Source organism: Stegostoma tigrinum, chromosome 29 (assembly GCF_030684315.1).
Source record: "Stegostoma tigrinum isolate sSteTig4 chromosome 29, sSteTig4.hap1, whole genome shotgun sequence".
In the NCBI taxonomy this organism is placed as follows: domain Eukaryota; kingdom Metazoa; phylum Chordata; class Chondrichthyes; order Orectolobiformes; family Stegostomatidae; genus Stegostoma; species Stegostoma tigrinum.
This window is the reverse complement of record NC_081382.1, coordinates 21,154,711-21,175,160: the sequence shown is the minus strand read 5'-3', so window position 1 is coordinate 21,175,160 and position 20,450 is coordinate 21,154,711. Positions and strand designations below refer to the sequence as shown.

General features: G+C 37.8%; 1 protein-coding gene across 9 annotated transcripts in view; it reads right to left on the bottom strand.

Annotated features, from left to right (window-relative positions):
* znf618 (zinc finger protein 618) overlaps positions 1 to 6,209 on the bottom strand; it is a 228,833-nt gene extending 222,624 nt beyond the window's left edge. For all 9 annotated transcript variants that reach the window (XR_009442777.1, XR_009442776.1, XM_059638340.1 and 6 more), the window contains exon 1: positions 5,574 to 6,209. The gene's annotated coding sequence lies outside the window, so the exon portion shown is untranslated. The remainder of the gene's footprint in view (positions 1 to 5,573) is intronic.
* Positions 6,210 to 20,450: the final 14,241 nt, after the last annotated feature.

The following is a 20,450-nucleotide window of genomic DNA, read 5'->3' as shown; positions in this document are numbered from 1 at the left end:
ATGTATTTCCTGACTTCACTCTACTCCTGTCAGTAGACGTCTCTTTTTGTGGTCAAGCAACCATCCAATTACGGCCCCCCCAATACTCTTTCTCCTCCACTTTGTCTACATCCCCCTAACCTTCCTGTAGTCACCTCCTTCAGTACGTTCTCATGCCTGTAAATATAGCCAATCCAATCATGTTGGCTTTTCTTGATTATATTCAGTAACCATCTTTCCTCCTCCACTATTCAAAGCAATTTTGCATCATTCTCTCTCTAACAGAGCTGATTCTATCCTTCTCTAGAAACACACTCAGCAACTTTCCAGCCTTTGTGTTCGCTTCTCCTAACATCCAGATTTGTAGTCATTTACAATGAGGCACTCCAAATCATAATCATGAAAATTCTTTAAGATTTTTAATCAGTCACGGTTGAGTAATTCTCACATGTTAGGCGACTAGTCTTACATCTTCAATTCTAGTTTAGTTTTCTTTATGACAATTATTTTCTGACAAGAAGTGTCTCAAATACTTGAAATGTGATCTCCGCATTTTCACTATCCATTTCTACCATTCTTCAGAACATTTGGAATTAAAATTAGTATGAAGACCAAAGTTTTCACCACTTTATTTATTTTGTTAATATCTGTACATCTTTTGTTGTGCGATTACGTCTGCAAATCTGACTAGTTTTATCTTCTGAACCCCTATTTTTATAAATTTCTGTCCTTTGAGCAACGGTGAAGGCCTCTGCCCACCCTGAACTCAGTTACACAACATGCAATTTCACTAAATACTGTTGATTGTAGCAGTCACTTCTCAGCTTAAAGTTGCAATCATTCTTTGAGCTCTCCATCAGCCCAATCGCCACTTTTTAAACCATTTTTGCTAGTTTAACACAATTCTGGTGCTGCTGGCGGCCCACTGTACCTATGGATGACTAATTTTGAATTGCTAAATTCTGTTTAAAGCCTGTCCCACCTAGCACAGTGGTAGCTCAACCAGTGTTCTGATCAAAAAGATCATCTCAGTAAACCCTGTGGAGAGGGACCACTGACTGCTTTCCTGTATTGTCATCTGTCCATAATACCCATGTTATTTTTGTGTCTATGTATGTGTGCAGAACTTGAGTGTTCTAATAAAGGGTCAATGGACTCACAACTTTAACTCTGCTTCTCTCTACAAATATTGCCTGACGTGCTGAGTTTCTGCAGCATTTTCTGCTTTTATTTATAAAATTAACTTGTTTTCTATCGCTCCCCCCCCCCCCCCACAAAAGAAGTGTCAAATTAGAAGTGCCATTAACTTCATCAGGAGGTTTATGTTCTAAAAGGAATTAATTAAAATTCCAATTGTTCAACAAATTTCATACACAACCTCATTTGTCAGCAAAAGGTTAAACTGGAACTGTCCATACAAATGAATGACAGGTTTCTGCAATAACTGATTATTTTTCAGAACAGTGGGTTAAGTAAAACTCAAATGTCTCAGTACACCTTAAAAATACATCCCACCTAAGGAAAAGTGTTACAGTTTCACCCCGTTCCAAAAGCAAAAGAACTCCAGAATATCTCACAGTATTTGTTTTTTTCCTTGGCATGGTTCCAGATCCCAGGAGCCAATCATCTCTTTAACTTGTGGCCCTGTTGACAATGATTCATACAGCTTATTAAATGCATCAATTTAAAGGGGCGACGGCATAAGAAACTGACTTACATTAACCCACACCCACAGCTCCTGGGATCTCTTCATTAGACACTATTACTGGAGACAAAATAAAAAGAGCCTTCTTACATTTACAAATACACAAGTCAAACTTGAGACAAATATAGTGTTCATCGGGATCCCCAAACCAAATATGAAACACAGTAGCTTAGAAGATGAATTTGAGACAGCAATCCAAAATTGAACGATTCTGTAAACACAAGATCAATTTGATAGATGCTTTAAAAATAAATTTTCCTGCTTTTCTAAAAATGCTTTAAAAATCATTGCTTTGTATTAGATAAATACATAATCATAAATAATCCCATAAAGGATCCTAATTTCTGCAGATTAGCACCAAAGTTATTTAATCTTCATCACTTGAGTATCAATATGATTACTACAGTATTTTACAGATACACTTTTACTTGAAAGGCTCAGTTACATATTTTGTATTCAGATTTGATCAAAAGTGTTGACTGGAGTACTCCAGGGATCCAAGACGGACAACTTTAACTTAGAATCAGAATTTTAGAAAAATTGACCAATGTGAAAATGATATCAAATTGGGAAGGGCATCGGAACCTGGAACAGTCCAAATTACAAAATGAACTGTATGAAGATGCAAATAGGTAAAAGCGTAAAAATTTCATTTGAGGAAACAAAATCCTGCAAACCGGAGAAATTTAGTGCTAAAGATACTCTATAAGTAATGTTTAAATAACTAACGAAAAAGTTATGAGAATAATGAATAAGACTTAACTGGATGCTGCTAGGTGACTTGTGATCACAAATTTGAGAAACTGATATGTTTTCACTCTTGAAAATTACCTTTCAGTACCTTTCCATTGTTGTTTTATGTAAACTTAATTTATGTACCACATGCTAAGCAAATCAGGAATGATTTATTCCAATAACAGCAGAGTCACTTTCAAATTATTTCATGTAAAGTACGGTATAGCATGTATCCTCTCCAATAATCTAGATTTTCTTCTTGTGGCATGTACACCATACATTTATCCATCATCTGAAATAATTTTTCCACGGGTAGCTTACCCTATATTTCTCCAGATTTGTAACATCTAATCAAACAGAGGAATTTTAAAGGGTGATAGCCTTACGTTCTGTTTTCAAAGGTAACAAGACAGCGCCACACAAGTTATAGGAAATAGAATGGAATAATTGTTAATACAAATCACATTGCATGATTTCCTCTTTCCATATGCACTCAAGTCCTGAGGGGAAGAAGAAACTGGGTTAATAATTTCTGTTGTTAATACTGAAAGGAGTATCTGAAATTGAAACGGAATGTGTTGAAGTGACTATATTAATGTGCGCAACAAATCTGGTACACAACATCCCAAGGATTAAAAACTGTCTCAAAACCCTGAAAAGGTAGTAAGAACTGCAGATGCTGGAGTCATAAATAACACAATGTGGAGCTGTAGGAACTCAGCAGGCCAGGCAGCAGAGGGGCAGGAAAGTTGATATTTCAGTTCGGGATCCTTCTCCTGACCCGAAACGTCAACTTTCCTGCTTCTCTGATGCTGCCTGGCCTGTTGTGTTCCTCCAGCTCTGCACTATGTTATCTCTAAACCTTGAAAGGTTTCTCACAGGTGCACAACAAAGAGTTCTGTACCTTCACATTAGTTACAACTGAAAACAAACAATAAGTTGCTCCTGATTCACCTACAAATGAACAATCATTGAGCTAAACATTAACTGTTTCTCTCCACACAAGCTTCTTGACCATTAGATGCATAAGAAATAGGAACAGGAGAAAGCTATCTGACCTTCAAACCAACTGCCATTTGAAAGGATCATGGCTGTTCCAACATTTTTCAAACCCTCATTCCTGCCCTCTTCCCATAACCCTCGATTCAAGCTACTTAGCAAGAAGAATCTATGATTTCAAACTCCAATATACAAAAGGACTATGCCCCCTCCCCCCAGTTCTTACAGGCAAGGAGTTCCAAAGACTCTCAACCCTCAGAAGAAATTCCTCTTTATCTCAACTTAAATTGGCACCTCTTTATTCCAAGACTGAGCACTCTGCTCCCTTAGTCTCCCATGAAGGGAATCATCCCTCCAACATTTACTGTCCAACTCCTTAAAGAATCCTATGTGTTTCAATGAAAATCGCCTTTCAATCTTCTAAACTCCAATGAGTACAGACTGACCTGCTGAGTATTTCCAGCATGTTCTGTTACCAAATTCAATTATTCAGATTGATAAACCAACATTCATGAATTTCACAAACTCAATCCTTTATCAATTTATTTGCAAACTCAAGCCATGAACTTTCTTTAAAAATCTCACATTTATTACAAGCTACTTAAAGCCATTAAAAGTCATATTCTGTAATTTAATCCCTTTCTCATGACAACTGGAAACTATGTTGATCATGACAACTGGAAACTATGTTGATCACGACAACAGTTTTGTTCTCAATACTTCACCAAACTAGTTTTTAAAAGTTATGCCAGCTGAACAAGTGACATATCCAACATTCCAAAGCAATTGGTCTACAATTTTCAAATTCACCAGATAGACCATTTTTGTAAGTAGTTGGGGAATATTTTGTAATTTGAGAAATCTGTGGTGTTATCTATTTTCAGAGATAATGGGAACTGCAGATGCTGGAGATTCCAAGATAATAAAATGTGAGGCTGGATGAACACAGCAGGCCAAGCAGCATCTCAGGAGCACAAAAGCTGACGTTTCGGGCCTAGACCCTTCATCAGAGAGCCTGTGTGCTCCTGAGATGCTGCTTGGCCTGCTGTGTTCATCCAGCCTCACATTTTATTATCGTGTTATCTATTTTACCTGGTTTCAGATGTGCCATTATTAATTTGAATGACAGAATATCAAAACACTATTACAAGACAATCATCCTAACATTCTGATTCACTGAGCTAATTCAGTCAAATGTAGCACAGCCATATTAATAGAAGGTTTCATATTCAATCCTGAGGCCATGTAAAGCAATCTATCCAAAATGTGGCGCTATAATTGGCCTCAATGTCCCTGAACTGAAAGATATAGAATAAATTATAAGGTTTTTTGGTTCACTTTCTAGAGATTCATGTTGAAATTACACACACAAAACTTCAGCTGACAGTGATGCCATCTGCAGTCTGAAAGGTTCAGTCGTACCAGTATCAAGTGGGCTCACTGGTACCCATAGTCCACAGGGAAGTAATAAAGGAAGTAAAGTTACCAGACAAGTAAACCATATAAAGAATTACTTTCTTCGCTATTTGCATGTTTGTGGCAAAACCACCAAACCAAGTAAACAGAGTAAAGTCTTACAACTTTAAACTTGCACTAACTATTCCAATACTGCATCAAGACAAATGATTTGATTTTTAATATACTGATGTTTTATTAATTAAAAACAGGTAACTACTTCCTTCAAGGCATCTAGTAAATCTGATAATATGACTGGAGCATCAAAACAAAACATCAATACAGGAATTAGCACATTGTAAATGATAATTTGCCCCTAACCAAAAAAAAAACGGGATCTTATTCATATTCAGCAATTCCTGTAGTATGTCACACGATACTGTCCATGTAGTTACACATAAAATAGTATACAATAATCGACTCACGTCTTTCCCTTGTTTTCAATAATTCAAAAAGGCATCTAATCTTTGCAAAAATTATTCATGAGCTTTAACCATATAAATTCATATTTAGCGTAACGATCCTGGAGACATTTATAATCGGTGTGCACTTATGTCAAAGAATGTCAAAATTAGATCAGACGCATACAAAGCAGTGTTGCAATCAGGCCACGTTCTCAACATCACATTGCACATTGAACGCAACATACCAATCCTTTGTTGTAGTAAACAATGCAAATAAGTGTGAACCCTCGTATTACCTCATCTGCACGCGGCTGATGTAGTTCTACCGGTTTTGAACTTAAGTCCTGGCGGTTGGAACCGAATCAATCTCGCCGGGTATTAAGGATGAAGCTTGTGTGATAGAATTAAAGCGAGCCACAGGTTTTCCCCCCGAGATCGACGATACTTGCATCGAGTCCACTAGACCTCCCGTGCAGATAAATAAAGAGACGAATCCATCCAGATGGAAGTCTGCACAGAAAAAGCGCTAGCTGCCTTCATACTACAGTCCGTTTATCGCCATCTCAAATTTGGGGCTGCTTCAGTCAGCAATGATTCCAGAATTTTACCACTGAAGGTGGGAGAGGGGTTGGAGGATGAGACAGTACAGGGAGAGATGGGGGGCGCTGGCCAATCATAAGACCGCACAGAGCACAAATGAAATTACCCCTATTAGTAAAGCGGCGGCCACCGCTCCCACGAAGGCGGGAAACGCTCCTTGGTCAGATGTAAATGTCCCGACAAACACAAGCAACAACTGCAGAAATTAGACATGCTCTAACGGTACCGAGATTGAATGCTGACCATTCGGGGGGGGGGAAAAATGGCCGACATAAACCGTTTGGTGGCGAACACACTCCGGAAACGGAAAATGGCCGCCACAACCGCCCGCGCGCTCGCCGCCGGCTATAAACGTCACGTACGGATCCGACCAATCCGCAGGTAGTAGTGGTAGTCCCATGTGATGCCGACAGCTTGTTGGTGTGTAGTGAGGTGGCTCGCGCACTGCGGTTTTAGAATTAAGTCCTGATAATGGTTTTTTTAAAAAAAAATCCTTCATTCTCGTGTTCTTTGTCCTTTATTTAGAGGTGAATGTTGGCTTAAGGTATCTCCCTCCATTTACCTGGTGATTGCAATCGACTTACCTTCACCCGCTCCGCAAAATTAACCCAAATTATGCGGTTTGGATAGTGCAAGGGGTTGGGGGAGTGAGAGGTCCCCGCCGTCTCCACATTGGTATTTATTTCTTCTTGGTTACTGTCGCCTTGCACAACAAAGCCAGAACACTGCAAGCGTTGGGCAAAGCTGAAATAAACCTGCTGCAAGCGTTCAGCGTCTGCGATATTGGCTTCGTTAGGGCGAATACGTTTTATTCCTTTAGAAGGTTGCGGTGGGAATTCAGTGCGAGTGAGGGCAGGATAACTTCAGATGGCAATTATCAGTCATTTATTTAAGCTGCTTCTGTTTGCTCTGACAACTGGGCACATGTGACGGGAGCTATCTTCCCGGTGCATAGAAAAGGAGGCAACGCTGTAAAATATTTATGAATGTAGTTCAATGTTAGGTTGCGCCTGTCATTCAGTAGCCCGACAAGACCCCAACATACGTTTGTAGAATTTAACGCAAGCCTTCAGTCCAAGGGGGCGATGCCGGCGCGTTTATCTTCCGTCATCTAGCAACCTAATTCTTCGAGTTCTCATTCAAAAGTAACATATTTCGGATATTGGAAATCTGAAGTAGAAACAAAAGAAATTTCTGAAATGTGCAACATCTGCAGAATGATTGAGCTCATTTATGCAGAATCTGTTAGATGTAACAATTCATGAGCAAATACAGAAAATAGGTAATAAAGGGGGTTGTTTAAAAGGGAATGATGATGGAAAGGAAAACGAAAGAATAATAGCATAGCAAATAAGGGAAATTTTGTTTTGAACGCTTACCAACACTTTTTTGAAAAATATGTATCTTCAATGTAAGTATCATTTTACTGAGCCAATCCATGTAAAAGTTTGCCTGATGCGTATGATTCTGGCACTGCTCCAAAGTTTGTGTTGCTTTTCCTTAATTAGCAGCAGGAGCTGTGGGAAAGAAGTGAGGTCACACAAAATACAACCAGAAATAGCTGCAGAAAATCTGTGAAAAATTCTTCTCAATGTGAGAGGTGGCTTGAAATAAGTGGTGCATGTCAAAAGCAGTGTAATGACTAAAAAGGCAAGCAGTCTAAACCAGTCCAGATTGTAATTTGTTAATACAGAGGAGTCACTCATTGAAATATATCTGGACAAAGCCTCTTGCCTTTCAAAGTTTGTCACATGTTTGGCCATGAGAAAAACTGCCCATTCTCTCAGCCACACTAAAATAGTAGCAAGCATACCTGGTTCAGAAAGTTTATAGGTTCAAACTGCACGCTGGCAACTGCACATGGAGGGAGTTTTGCATTATTGTAGGTGCTGTCTTTTGAATGAGCTATTTGACAAATGCACCATCTCTCTAAAAATTAGTTTCATCCTTGAGGAGAAGAAGAGCAGGGCAGTTTCTCCTGATTTCCTAACAAACATTTATGATATTTATTGAGGAATGAAAGAAAAACTATGCAGTTGTTACCATGTTGTGCTTTGTGGGGAAATTGCTGTGTGCAAATTGTTCTTCCTGTTACAATAACTGAATTTTACCCTTATGAGGGACATCTAATGTAATGAAATTTGCTATATACACTATCAACTACTACCATCTATTTGAAGACAATAGGATGTTATTGATCTTTTGTATGAAAGACGGGTACCTTCAGCAATGTGGCACTCTGTATTACACTGAAGTACTAGCTAGATCAGGCGCTCAAGTTGCTGGAGCTTTAACCAGAGTGTTCTGACTCAAATGTGAGAGTGCGTCAGCAGAAACACAACTGACACCAAGTTATCTCAGAGCTGCTGATGCGCACCTGTGTACAGAATTTGCCAATGTCACAACTGTTGTTTCACTTCTGTTTTCATTGAGGTGGAATGTAGTGCATTTCATGCCCCAGGACATAAATGCAGGCTCTTAGATGGTGATCTTAGCCATATAGGAAGAATTATGAGAAATTAAAGGTGGTTTGGTTAAAATGTGGTATTTTAGTAGTGTTTGTAATCCAAAGTGGACCAATGACACATGTTAAAGGACAAATCTTGTGAGCAAGATTTTTGTTTTGCACACTATTATTTTCAAACATTTTGATGCAACACATGGTAAAACAACTTAATGACCACGTTTGAACTTAGATTTTATTTTCAAACAAGTTCATTTTATCTGCTATCTCAAATAGAATCCAACTTGACAGCCACTTGATTCAGATTTTTTTTGGCATGCATCAGTGTTATTCTGAAGTGATTATTTTGCCTCTCATCTTGAAGTGTAGAGTGAATTTGGCAGAAAGAAGTAGTAGTGACTAGCACAATGAGTAGGACATTGCAAATAGTGAGTTGAATAATTTGGGCTCCTACATCTGCCCTTGCTTTGTACATGTTGCTGTTTTTTCTTCTTATTCAATTAAATATTTCTTTTTCCTCTTCTGCTGTTGTCTTGATGATGGTGGGTGATGGATGGCATAGTTCAGCAAGAGAAAAAGATACAGCAGCCGAAGGCACCATTTAGAGCAACTGTTACCTCACTTCTTCCAACTGCTCTGTCACTAACTATACTCTTTCTTTGAACTACCCAACTGTATCTTTCAAAACTGTGCTTCAATTTTATATGGCCCACTTAATGGCAGATATGAGCATGGATGCCTCCTCACCTTCAATCTCGTCCCTTCTACTGTTGTTTTAATTTTGTCCAGAAAAATTTTGCATAACATAACTTTCAAATTGTAAGAAATTTTTCTTACATGTGAGAAGGCTTTTTGCCCATTTTCCCACATTAACAATTAGTATGACTTTTCTAACTCATCATAATATGAGAATTATATGTAATATTTCACTGCAAAATTAAAAATATTTAGTATGAAGGTAATGGCTCTCCCTCTTCCTGCCTTGTCTCTCAAGATGTGTCTCAGCTTAGTGTCCTTAATGAAAGTTATACGGGAGGTGTGGAATCATTACCGTAATTCGTTTGTCTTTCCACATGCACACAGTTACCTGTTTCAAAATTTAAACAGCTATGCAGTCTGAGTAAAATCTTTCAAGTGAACGTTGCAAACAGTTTTGAAACCTGAGCAAAAATTACTAGAAACCAAAGAAAAGTAATAAAAGCTGATTAAACAAAATTGACGTATCTTGGGAAAGGAGGATGTTGAATATACCCATCAAATCTTACTGCAGAAATGCCTTCAAGAAGAAACTGCTGTATAAGACTGCCACTATTTTTGATTTTTGGAGTTGAGCTGTGCTGCAAAACCTAATTTCTCTTATACTGAAACATTGCCCAAATGAATAGAGGCAAATTCACCAGTGTGGTATACACAGATAATATATGGACTACATTTTTCATACTACAGTTTAAGTACAATACTTTTCACTTTAATATAGCAGATATGGCAATCCGGATACTGTATAAATTCTAACCTTTCTGTCAAATGTAAAATCTTTAAGTTAATGCAGTAATTTATTTTGTGTCTGTGAACATCTAGTAAGAATGTACAGAAGCTACTTAAAATTCTTTGCCTAGTAATAATTGTAGTAGGTGTTTTGATATTTCTAAACCTAAACCGTAAGTTTAAGGGTTAGTTTGGGAGTAAAAGTGAAAGTTCTGTTGAGTTTTCTTACTGAAGAATGGATCTCATTCATCTTTTAAATTATTAGTTGTTTGAAGGAAAATCAGACTTAATGATCTTGATGTTTTACACAATTCTGTACTCCAGCCCTCTGACTTAGAAATGGGAGAATGTTACAGTCCTGATCCAAAACGCAAACCAGTTATACAACCAGTATAAGTCGGGTTAATCCAGTGAATTTGTAGATGCCGCAGCCCAAACGTCTATGTGACATTAGATCTATCAATGTGAATTGTGTAATATATCACTGCCAGACGCGATCTGGTCAATATGTTCTTGCACATTAGCAAACCCAGGATCTGGTTTTAATTCAACCACTATTTTGTTGTTTCCCATTTTTATATGGGATGTGGACTTTGTCGGCAAGGCCAACATTTGTAACCCATCTCAAGTTGCCCATTTCAAAAAGTACATTTAAAATATTGTCAAAACTAAAACTCATTGCTATTGCAAGCAAGTCAATCTTAGGCCGCTTTGTCTCAAACACATTTCTCATTCCTTGTAAATTCTTTTTAGTCATCCTTTGCTTTGAGAGATATTTGGAAACCTTAAACAGGAGGAGTTTCTATAGCTATCTTAAAGAAAAGGTCAAAGCAAATGTTGATCCTTTCAGAAACTGAGTTTGGAAATTAGTAATGAAAAATAGAGATGGCAGATGAAGTGTAAAAGTGGTTTACTTTGACCTTCACAATAGAGATTACAAGTAACTTTCCAGAGGTATATTTAAGTCAGAGAATGGGAAGACGGGGATATCCTGGAGAAAATTGCAATAACCAGGGAAACAGTAAAGAAAATCTGTTGGGATATGGCTGACAAGTCCCTAGGTCCTGATGAACCTCAACCTGTCATCTTAAAAGAAGTGGTTAGTGAGATAGTTGAAGAATTGCTTTTAATTTTTCAGAACTGCCTAAATTTAGACAATATTATATTAGATTGGAAGTTGGTGATTGTAACCTTTCCTTTTTAAAAAGGAGTTAGAGTTCAGCAAACTGGAGGCCAGTTATCTTAATCTGCCATACAGAAGATGTTACGTGCAATTTTTCAAGAAGTTATAGCAGGATGCTTAAAGTTCAAGGTTATCAGTTAGAATCAGTATGGTTTTGTAAAACTTACAGGGTTCTTTGCGGAGGAAAAGTGCTGCAGATAAAGAGGAACTGGTGGATATGCTGTACTTGAAGTTCAGTGACACTTTTGAAATGGTTCCACATCAAAATAACTTGTGGTGCAGCAAAGTAACATTAGCATAGATAGAATGTTGGCTGGCTAACAGGAAACTGCATAGGCATAAAAGGGTCATCTTCTGGTCGGCAAGACTTAATGAGTCATGTGCCACAGGAATCTGTAGTGGGCCTCAACTTTTTGACAATTTATATAAACTGTTTGGATGATGGGACAAAAGATATGTTTGCTACATTCGCTGAAGAGGGCATAAGACATGTATGCAAAGGCATTTAGTTAAGTGATTTGAATGAAGACCTGACAAATGCAGAATAGTGTGGAAGAATGTAAAATTATCCATTTTAACAGAAGAATTTAAAAAAAAATCTTCCTGGTTAGCAATTGCACCATTTGAAATGTAGAGGAATTTTGGTCTCAATGTTTGAGTCACAAGAGGTTAACCTGCAGATACAGCAAGTAATTAAATATTAGAATTTTATTGTTTTGTGAGACAAATACAGAAGTAGGAAGGTTGTGCTTCAGTTATACAGATCATCAGTGAAACCACATTTGGGGCATTGTGTACAGTCTTGTTGTCTTATTTAAGGAAAGATGGATGCTTGAAAGCAGTTCAGAGAAGGTCGACTAGATTTAGACCTGGAATGGGCAAGTTGATTAATGAAGAAAGGCTAGGTGTGTACTTGCTGGAGTTTGGAAAAATAGGATGACAGTGAAAACATGAGATTCTGAGGTGTTTTTACAGTTTGTGTGTGGACAGGATGTTTTCATTTATGGGAGATTTTGGGATTTGGGTGTCCTTTTTTTAAAAAAAAGTTGCCCATTGAAGATGATAGGTAAAGAATTGTTTTTTCCTCAGGCCGTCATGTCTGTAAAACTGTGTTTTTCAAAAGGCAGCAGAAGCAGAGACTTTAAAAAATTTTAAGACATAAAAAGACTGATTCTTTAATTACATGACAGATAAACAGGGTTGATAGGAATGTGGATTAATCAAATTACATACTGTCTTTTAAAATGGCAGAGCAAGCTCGAGTCATTACGCCTGATTTGTGTTTTCCTAATGTTTAAATAGGAAAGGTTGCACTTCTATTTGTGCACAGCATTTCGCCTAGTTTAGGCAGCATATTGTACATGTATTCATGCTTTTCAAATGCATTCAGGGGAGCCAAGTTCCAACGGAATGTTGGATTTAGAATCTGACTGTAAATTTGGGGTAACTCCGTCGAACCTGCTTGACTGACTGTATGAGGTTAGGAAATTCAATAAGGATTCTACCAGATAATGTTTGAGCCATCCAGGGAGCATGTTCCTTGGTGTCTTAGACACCCTTCTGAAAACAACTGCAAAATCCACATCCTTCCCACTTAACCACATGCAGTCTCTTGCTTCTAATATTCATTAGAAGGAGGGAAAAATGCAGCCTTTAAGATGAGATTCTGGTATTACTCTAGTGCAAAAATGATCAAAAATAAATATTAGTCTGTGCAAATTCATCAGTGTTACAAGGTTACTTGGTGCCCAGATTTTAAAAAGCTCTGCAGATTTTATTTCTGCCTTTATCATATGATTGCATCAGATAGTTAAATGCTACATTGTTAATTATAGTACGCTGATTTCCATTTCTTAATTTGTTAATAAAAATGTACATTGTAACAACTTCCTACTCTATAAATTGTTAATGGGCATGTTTCACACCACTTAAATTAGTTTAAAGGTAGTAATGTAGGCCCCATATCCTGTCTATTTTAAATCTAATTACGAATTAAATTCTTTATAATAATACTTAAATCTATCAGTCTTTTGGCAATACTAAATAGTTTGAAAACCCTAAGAGAATATTGTAGGGATGATTAATGTTATACTGATGATCCATTATCAACTGGTCATTAATAACAAACCTGACTTACTTTGAACATATCTTTATTAGACACCTACAGTTCTATTATAAGCAAGTTGCTCATGGGTGGTGAGAATGCAAGTGAGGAAATGGAGCAGAAAATATAACACAGGGCTAGTGAGTGAAGCAGTTGGGCAATAAGAAACTATTGGAGATGGAATCTCAATTTAATTCTAAGCTTTGCATTCCTTAAGATACTTCAGTACGTATATGCTTGTTCAAACACTCCTTCCCTCTATCTCTGTACTTGTCCACAGCAAAGTCTTTACTCTCTCCCATCTTCATTGTTTACTTAGCTTGGTTCCTTCTTTATTCTCTCGCCATGAGGTGCGAATTTGTATCCGCTTACACTGATTTAATTATCCATTATCTTCACCTTTATTATAGCTCTCCAACTCCAGGAAACATTCCCTGATTTGCTTTCAGTTTTATCCATGCAAATGTAGCCAGAGCATCTTGAGTAATGATTTTTCTCTTTAATTCCCATTTTAAACCCTGTGAATAATCTTCAGCTCCGTTTCTTTTAAGTACTGATAGCATCTGCAAATATGACTTGATTTTCAATCACCTATATGATTGGTGAAATTTGAGCAGGTGTGCTTGAAAAATCATGATCCTGGATAGTGTATTACTAGATTGGGAGGAGTATTAAGTGAGTCAGCATTGCTGTGAAATTCTCTGAGCAAGATAAAGGTGTGCTTCTGAAACAGGGCACAAAAAAGTGGAGTCAGCCACTTAAAGAATAAGAGCAAGCAGAGTGAGCAGCTTCTGAAACAGTGTGCAGGTCAGCAGCTTCATAAAGACAAGAGGACCTACAAGAAAGATGATGAAAATTGGTGGCAGAGAGTCCCTTCAACTTCTTCATTCCTATTAGGCGCATGGTGTAGCACCAGAGAAAAACAATGTTGAATATTCAAAACATTAAATATTCAATGACTTTCAATTAGCTAAATTAAAACAGGCTGGAAAGTACGGTTAAGAAATTTACCTCCTAAAGATTACACATCCAAGTTTATTGATCGCTGACTAGTCATCTCTATTCTATTCAATGTGTAGCATTTGGAAGCTGATGGACAGCAGTGTGATCCACCGTGCCCACTCCTACAACAAGTTGGCTGATTGAGGAACTTAGACTCCAGCCAATCAACTGTGAGCCAGAGCCACAAATACAATGACATAACAGATAGACGAGAGGCATCTGAACACTGTTTTAGGCAACAGTCAGCCACTAGGTTAAATACCTAAAATTTGGTTTGTGTTCTGGGACGGGTGGGTGTGACTTTGAGTGAGATAGGTTATGAGGATCCAGAATTTAGATTTGGAGAAACCTGCACTAGTGCCTTTACCAATAGTTATAAGATTTGTGCAACCAAAGTGAATGAAGGCACAGCTGCAAGGAAGCAGAGAGAAATGGCCATTGTATATGGTCCAGAATGTCATTCAAGCACAAGGAGAACTCACAAACTTAGTAGTAATAGGAGATAAGGTAGGGGATTAGATACTGTTGTCTGCAGCAAGGACAAAGCCCTGAAGGCTGTGTTGCCTACCTAGTGCCAAAGGTCACCATGTTCCTTCTGAGCTGTAAAGCAATTTGCAGTGAGAGGGGATGAATCTAGTTTTGTGGTCCACATAGTCACCAATGACCTAGATAAGAATTGGGAAAGAGATTCTACTGACAGACTACAATTAATTTTTAATTCTCATCAGTCATAACCTCCATTCCATTAGCTTTAATTTTACTCTCAAGGCTGTTATGTGGAAATTTATGAAAAGCCTTCTTGAAATCCAAATACGCCAAATTCATTTGTTCTCCTTAACTATTCTACTAACTTACATCCTCAAAAAAAAATACTCCAGTAGACATGCACAATTTTGCTTCAAATGCTTCCACTTCAAATTCATCTAATCTTGGTGATTCTAAGTTAAAGTGAAGACATAAGAAATTTACAGGTGTATGTGGATGCATTCGGTTAATGGGGCCACATTAGGCAGATGGAGTTTAACATGGATAGGTGTGATGTTATCCATTTTGGTCAGATGGATAGAAAGCAGCTTATTATCTAAAATGGAGAGAAACTTTGAGTGCTTTGATACAAGGGATCTGAATGTGCATGATTCACAGAAAATTAGTATGCAGGTGCAGTAGAAAATAAATAAAACAAATTGAATTTTGGCATTTATTGTTACGGAATTGAGTATTAAGGTAGGAAAATGTTGCTGCAATTGTAGAAGGTATTAGTATTGCATAACAGTTTTGGTCCTTCTCCTTGAGGGGGGATGGAGTTGCATTGGAAGCAGTTCAAAGACAATTCACTGTATAGGTTTAGAGGCGAGAAATTGTTGTAGAAAGAGAGATCGGGCATTTTAGGCCTAGCCTCTTTAGGGTTTAAAAGAATGAGAGAAGACCTAATTGAAGTTTATAAGAAGCTAAAAGGCACTGATCAAATAAATATAGAGGATGTTACCTCTTGGGGTTTAGTTTTGGGATCAGAGAGCAGGCTTTAAAACAGATGAAATTACTCCCCTCTGAATCATGAATCTGTGAAGTTCACTACAGCAGGATGTAATGGAGGCTGGGACTTTGAATGAATTTAATTAGGAGAATTTTAGCTTGTTGACTTGCTTGCCAAGCTGGCTTGTTTTTGTTCTGACATTTCATCACCATGCTAGGTGACATCATCAGTGGAGACTCTGAAGTAATGTTATTCTACTCCTCTTGGAATTTATACTGTCCGGTCCATTATGGTGAGTGCTTTCATTTCCAGTTTTGATCTTTTATGGTGTTGCACATGGGGTCCAATTCTATGTATTTCTTAATTGAAGTATGGGTGGCTATTGGAATTTCGGTGTGTGTCTATGTTTGGCTTGGGCATCTATGGTTACTTTGTCCCAGTTAAGTTGATGGTCTTCATTGTCTGAATGTACAGATAATTAAAGAGAGGTCATTGTGCCGTTTTGCTGCAAACTGATGTTCATGTATTCTGATGGCTAGTTTCCTTCCTTTCAGTCCAATGTAATGTTTGTGGTAGTCGTTACGTGGTACTTTGTAAACCACATTTGTTCTGCATGTTGTGGAAATGGGGTCTTTAATCCTTGAGTGTTTGTCGTAGAATGGCAGTGGGCTTGTGGGCCACCATGATTCCTAGCGTCTAGTTTGGGCCCAGTTCAGGACCGGGCTGCTTTAGCAACAGTGGCTTTGCCAAGATCAGCCCAGCATGGTCTTATGGTGGTGATGATGACATTGGTGTAGGCATCAAAAAATGGCAACACTGTTGCAGCAGTGGCAGTGAGACTCCAGGATATGTCTGGGCCCAGGTGCCTGATGGAGGTGGTAGCATTCAGGCTGTGGCAGTGTGCAGAGACTAGTGACACCTGAGTTTGTAAACTGAAAGATGGCTTTGTTTTTCTGGTGGCGAGGACTCACAGCAGAAGTAGGCAGTAATCAAGACATTTCTTTATCTTTCTTTTTCATTTGTTTGTTCATTATCCTGACTTTTATAAATTAAGATGGTGCCGGAGAAGGCAACTTTTATATACTTTTCACTGCACTCCTGTATTCCCGTACTTTTGTACATGTGACAATTGCTAAATCGAGTTGTGCTTCAAACACACTTCACTGGCTCCAGAGTACTTTGAAATTCCCTATGAATGTGAAAAGTAGTGTATAAATGCAAGATTCAGAATACTATTTTGTTTCATGTTAGATCAAATAAAGATGATTATTGAACTAGGAGGCACTCAGGTAAATTTATTCCATATTTTGAGTATGAATGATGTAAATTGTAAAACATGCAGGGCATGACTTTGCAAATTTGTTCTTTGACTCTAAGAATCCAGATCGAAACATCTGATTGTCCAGGTATTTTTAAACATTCTATCAATGATTAAATAATTAATAAAACTAAACATGTATAGGTTTGCCTATAGGTTAAACAGCACAAAATGGTTCAGAATTGTATTTCCTGGTCACCATTTCCTGACAGCTAAAATGAGTCTGAATCCATTGAATACTTAAAGTCATTGTTTGAAATTTTTTATACCTGTTCATTTACTGCAATGTACAATTTCCAGTGGAAAGTATGATATCCAATTGATGCTGTTCAATTAATTAATTTTTAATTTCTTCAAGATTTGTGGACGTTTTGTTTTTTGCCTATAGTGTGCTGTTTTGAAGACGTTTTTTTATCTTTTTTTAAACAAATTTGAGCTGTTAAAGATTTGGAAATATTTATACAAGAGAATTAGATTACTGTTTTTATTCAACTGATCATTAAGGTTCTTAAGTATTTCTAGAATTGGGGCAAACTTAATGGAACCAAACCAAATTGCCAATAAATGGATGTTATCACAAGCAGTGAATGGGGGTACACTGCCTATCTCAACCTTGCAATGATTCTGAGAAGCTTTGTGTAACTGGAACTGAATTACAATCTTTTGGAGGAAAAATGAGGAGACAGCTGTTATTGAGGCATTGATCACGTCAACCGTCCAACTCCTGTTGTGACTTTGGAATTTATGAAGACCATGTTGTGTTAAGGCAGCAGATATAGGAACACCACTTTCAAGTCGCTCACCATCCTGACTGCTCACTAGTCTGAGCCACAATATTTAATGAAAGCTTTTGTCAGAAGGGACCCTCATATACTTGGTGTCAGGTTGAGCACTGGTGCAGTTCATGACTCTGTCTTTCCTGAATCAGAAGGTTTAAGACTCAGGCCAGAGCCTGGTGCACAAAAATTGATTTATGGCTTGAAGGGCAAGGAACAATATGCCTGAAGCCCATGGGTTAGAGGAGAAAGTGTCTAAATTGTGCATTTTGAGCCCTTTGTGCTGTGGTGATAGTGTCCCTTTCTCCGGGCTAGGAGGCCTGCATTCAAGTTCCACCCAGCCCAGAAGTGCATAAAAGCAACTCTAAATAGGTTGATTAGAAAATATGTATACTTCTTTTGGTGATCAAGCTCTATATACAATGTTAATTTTAAAATATAGGTCCGTATACAATTTCAAACTATATATTTTCAGTTGGCAGGAGAGAGGGGAGACAGTGGAAGGTATTGGTACAGTGGTATTGTCCCTGGACTAGTAAACCAGAGACCCAGGGAATTGTCCGTCATGGGTTTGAATCCCACCATAACAGGTGATGAAATTTTGAGTGTATCTAATCTTTTAAAGTGCTGTCGGAAATGCTATCAAGCCAGACACTTGACTATCTAACCATTAAAAAATCTGAATTTAAAAAAATCGAGTGGATAATTTGGCCCCCAAGTAAGTTACCAGAAACAATGCATAAGGAAAAACCAAAAGAACTGCAGATACTGTAAATCGGGAACAGGAACAAAAACAAAGATGTTGGAGAAGCCCAGCAGGTCTGGCAGCACCTGTAAAGGAAAAAAAACTCAGTTAATGTTTCACGTCTGGTGACCTTTCCTCAGAACAAGCAAATATAACCTTGGTGATCCTGAAAAATTCTCCTTATAAACATTCAGGGCAGAATAGAAATGAGTCAAATAACAGCCTGACATATTTATTCTCTCACAATAATACTATACAGATAATGCCCTGGACATTATCATCACCATTCTTGGCTATATCCTGTCCAATTTACCAGGGGTGGCCACACAGTAATGTGCAATGGCGCTGGGTCTTTCCCACGGAGCCCTTTAACATCTAATTTAGATCCAGGGAGGGGCAGGGGATCAGATGAAACTTACAAAAAAATTAAGTAGCCACAGCGATGCAGCTCTTAATGGAAAATTGCACAAAAGTACATTTTGAGTAGAAGATGAAATGCTCCAAGTAGAAAACCAGGTAGTGGGGTGAGTTTGGATTTCCTTAACAAAGAGCTGCACAGAATGGATAGGTAACTGCCTTTTTTTCCCTGTAAACATTGATTATACCCCATTTAAAAAGGCCATTTCTTTTTTGACTACACAGCTATTTAATTTTCTACAATAATTTAATTGTAATTGATTTTGATAATACCCTCCACAAATATTTGATACCTTTTTCCCTAATAAAACATATAAACCAACTAACTGAGCTAACATAACAAGGTGTAGAGCTGGATGAACACAGCAGGCCAAGCAGCATCAGAGGAGCAGGAAAGCTCACATTTCAGGTCAGGACCCTGCTTCAGGGTCTGCTCCCATATTAGAATTGATCAGGCTTCTTGTTATGATACTGCTTTTCCTTAATTCCACCTCTCAATGCAACAGAGAGCCATTTGGAAATATAGCTATACGTTAGAGGAAAAATTGTCTGATTAAGTCCCTAATTAGCTATCCAACAGGGAAAGCACACCAGGCATTTACCCCCTTCCGCTCCCCGCCACCTCCCATTAATCTCTTTTTCTGCAGGGCTCCGAAAGATCAGTACATATCATGAGCCAGAAAAAACAAAATGCCCTGAGAGAAGTTTTACAAATAAATAAACATCTTTGATAAATGAGGTTTGAAGATTGACTTTGTCATTGCTGTGTAATGGCAGTATGTCAATACACTTTTAAAAGACATTTTCACGATCTCGTACTGAATCACATCATGTGAACAGAGGTTGTAAAGATATAGCTCACCGTCTTATCCCAAGATCACTTGAAGCATGACATGCCACTAGCTGCATGCTGTTGAATGGCCCTTTCTTGTAACATTAACTGATATTAACCCAGACATTTCAGTGTTTGAGAAATGAAATAATAGCTGCAATAAATAAATGGTGGAGACTTCAAGAGCACAATATCCAGGCAAAGATTCTTGCTATAGGAGATACCATTAAGCATTGCTACATCAGATAAAATAACATTCTATCACATGATACCAGGTTTTAAATAAACCACAAACTTTTGGAGCATTGCTTCTTTTTCAGGTGAAAGCTTGTGATTTTAAGTAAACCTGTTATATAACCTGGTGTCATGTGATTTCTGACTTTGTCCGCCCCAGTCCAACATCAGTATCTCCACCTCAAGGACACCCTGCTCTAGAAAGCTCACATGTTAATCAATAGCCCATGAATAGTTGAAGGTCAATATTCACTCCAATATGTCCGCTTGTTCTTAACTTACTTGGATAACTGAACAAAACACACTATTGCATGTATTTTGGGTTAATACTATCCATTAATGATTACACTAAAAACATGCCCAGCAAGATTTTACAAACACTCTTATTTGCATGGGACAATATCAGATTGAGGAAAAGAAAACATTTTGTCCAAAAAAAGAATTGAGTGAAGAAGATTACACTTCACAAAGCTCACATTGACTTTGACACATCAGTTTGAATTATTCAAATGCATAAATTGTTGCTGAAGTACCTGCTC